Source organism: Apodemus sylvaticus, chromosome 4 (genome assembly GCF_947179515.1).
Source record: "Apodemus sylvaticus chromosome 4, mApoSyl1.1, whole genome shotgun sequence".
In the NCBI taxonomy this organism is placed as follows: Eukaryota; Metazoa; Chordata; class Mammalia; order Rodentia; family Muridae; genus Apodemus; species Apodemus sylvaticus.
Genome location: NC_067475.1, coordinates 15814852 through 15817928, shown reverse-complemented (window position 1 = coordinate 15817928; position 3077 = coordinate 15814852).

The following is a 3077-nucleotide window of genomic DNA, read 5'->3' as shown; positions in this document are numbered from 1 at the left end:
CTCATCCTTATTTGGGGGAGCAGCACAATCATGGCACACACACACACACACACACACACACACACACACACACAAGCTCTTTTGTGTAATACCCAGACGAAAAGCCTCTCGAAGATGCTTGGTGAATGTCCTGTGCCTCTTCCTCTGGAACGCGGTCCCCAAGAAGGAGGACAGCCTGAGTGGGCACAGAGGGGCCGTGAGATAAAGTCACGAATCTAGAGGACAAAACCCAGGCAGGACAAAGGCTTTTATTTGAAAATCATATTATTTGGGAAAATTCAGTGTTCCTTTTAAATGTCGCTCCCTGGGAGTTTGCTTTTCCGTTTGGGTGAACTCAGTGGAGCGCACACTGGAATAGTGAGGATCTCTATAGACAGCGGACTTCTGGGGACACCGGGGACGGAGTCGGCGACACATAAGATAGAAAGCAGAGCCCAGCAAAGTAAACCATTTATCCGAATCACTGGGCAGCCTGTCCCAAATGGATCTGCATTGTTGCATGGAAAAAGAGCCTTTCTTTCTTTCTTTCTTTCTTTCTTTCTTTCTTTCTTTCTTTCTTTCTTTCTTTCTTTCTTTCTTTCTTTCTTTCTTTCTGAGTGGAATGGTTGTTTAAACATCTCTCAGGCAAACTTACTGCAGCCATGTTCTCCAGAATGTTCTACTGGAACCTCAGACTCATTTGTTCACCAGGATAAGGCAGCCCTCTCACCAGGCATGTGGTTTACTGTGTATTTGCACTTTGATCAAGAGAATTGCTTCCTGATACCCTGTTCACTGGGTTGGCAAAAGCCCCTGCAATTACCTTACGAGATGATACCATTGTCCTGTGCAACCATTCTGGCATGAATGGAGATATTTACAGAGATACCTGAGCTTTTTTGGCTGCCTTCCTCTCTTTAGTCGTCAGACTGTCAGACTATGACACTAATGCGTGTGTTGACTAGTCTTATGTCAACTTGTTACAAGCTGTGGTCACTGGAGAGGATGGAGCCTTAATTGAAAAAAATGCCTCTAAAAATCCGGCTGCAGGCAAGCCCATAGGGCATTTCCTTAGTGATCGTGGGTAGTGCCAACCTTGCGCTGGTGGTCCCGGGTTCTATAAAAAAGCAGGCTGAGCAAGTTGTGGGAAGCAAGTCAGTAAGCAGAACCCCCTCCATGGTGGCTGCATCAGCTCCTGTCTCCAGATTGCCGCCATGTTTGAGCTCCTGCTCTGACTTCCTTCAATGATGAACAGTGATGTGGGAGTAAAGCCAACTTTGTCCCCAACTTGCTTTTTGATCATGGCATTTCACCACAGCAGTAGTGACGCTAATTAAGTGGAGCCACCCATGGCTCCAGCTGCATATGTAGCAGAGGATGGTCTTGTGGGGCACCAGTGGGGGGGGGGGGGATGTCCTTGGTCCTGTGAAGGCTCGATGCCCCAAGCAGGGGAACGTCAGGGTGGAGAGGCAGGAGTGGGTGTGGAAGCACTCTCATAGAAACAGGGGAGGGGGAGGGGATGGGGGTTTTCCGGGGACACCCAGGAAAGGGGATAACATTTGAAATGTAAATAAAGAAAATATCTAATAAAAATAAAAAAAAGGAGGCCGGGTAGTTGTGGCGCACGCCTGTAATCCCAGCACCTGGGAGGCAGAGGCAGGCGGATTTCTGAGTTCGAGGCCAGCCTGGTCTACAGAGTGAGTTCCAGGAAAGCCAGGACTACACAGAGAAACCCTGACTCAAAAAACCAAAAAAAAAAAAAAATAATAATAATAATAACAATAATAATAATAAATAAAAGGAAAATATAAATAAAAAAAATAAAATTTCATCCTAATCCAAACAAAACAAAACAGACAATCCCTAAAGAATTGTAATTTTCAAAATCTCATTGAGAAAACGAAAAGGCTCCCCAGTCATGGTCCCAGCCAGAGGAAGGACTTGTCTCCTAGCACCTAGTTCTGACAACTCTCGCAGAGCACTTTTCGTGAGTGACAATCCCAGGTCACTGGTGGACAGGGCCACACCTTGACCCAGACTGCTTAATGACACATTCCTCCACCTCCTATTTAAACAAAACCCAACATTAGCGCTTTGACTACAGAATTGGGGGGATTATCCCTAGACTTCTTTTGCTTCCTAATGCGCCCACATTGAATAAGTCTTCTTTATCTGCTTTTCACGATTACTTGTGACTTTGCTTGTCCTAAAAGTCTGTTTCCTAATCAGGAAGGTCTGAAATTAAAGATATACATTCTGGCTGTCTGCAGGAAATAATGGCTTATTTTGTTAGCAGTTGGCATGTAGAAATAATGGCCTACTTTATTAGCAGCTGAACATCACCCACGCATTTAACCGCTAATTAAGCTCACATTTGTAAGCTCTTGTGGCGGTTTGAATGTGAATGGCTCCTACAGGCTCACATATTTGAGTGCTTGATCCTTTGTTGGTGGAACTATTTTGGGAGAGATTAGGCATGACCTTTTAGAATAGGTATTTCACTGGGGTGGGGGGGGGGATATGAGGTTTCAAAAGGCCACACCAGGCTCAGTCCCCTCCCCTTGCTAATAGAATTTTTTTTTTAAAAAAATGATGAAATATATTATTATTTCTTTATCACTTGTCCTGAACCTACCTACCCCTCCTCATCTTCTTCCACTGTGGCTTTAAGCATTCACTAACTATGTGCAGTTAGGCAAATAGTATGCATTTCTAAACCCATGGAGCCCTCAATGTGTGATTTCTCTTTTCTGAAGTACACCCCCTCCCATAACCGTATCATCCTCATTCTGATCTAGAGAAAAGAAGGCACATTCTTGTGTCTGAAGTTACGCCAAGGCTCTAAGTTAGAAGTCAGATCTCTTGTATTTAAATAGTTTGGTAGGCATTTCTGATAGCTTACTAGTTACTAGATTAACTACAATTGACTCTCACTGTTAGCTGGCCGAATTCCTTAGGACAAATTCAAATCTACTCCCACCTACTGGTACAAGCAACAATTGCAAGCATTCAAATTACCACCCAAAGACTGAGCAACAAGAACACTGTTGGATTTGAACAGATAATTTTTAATGTACCCGGAACCAGTTTCACAGCTT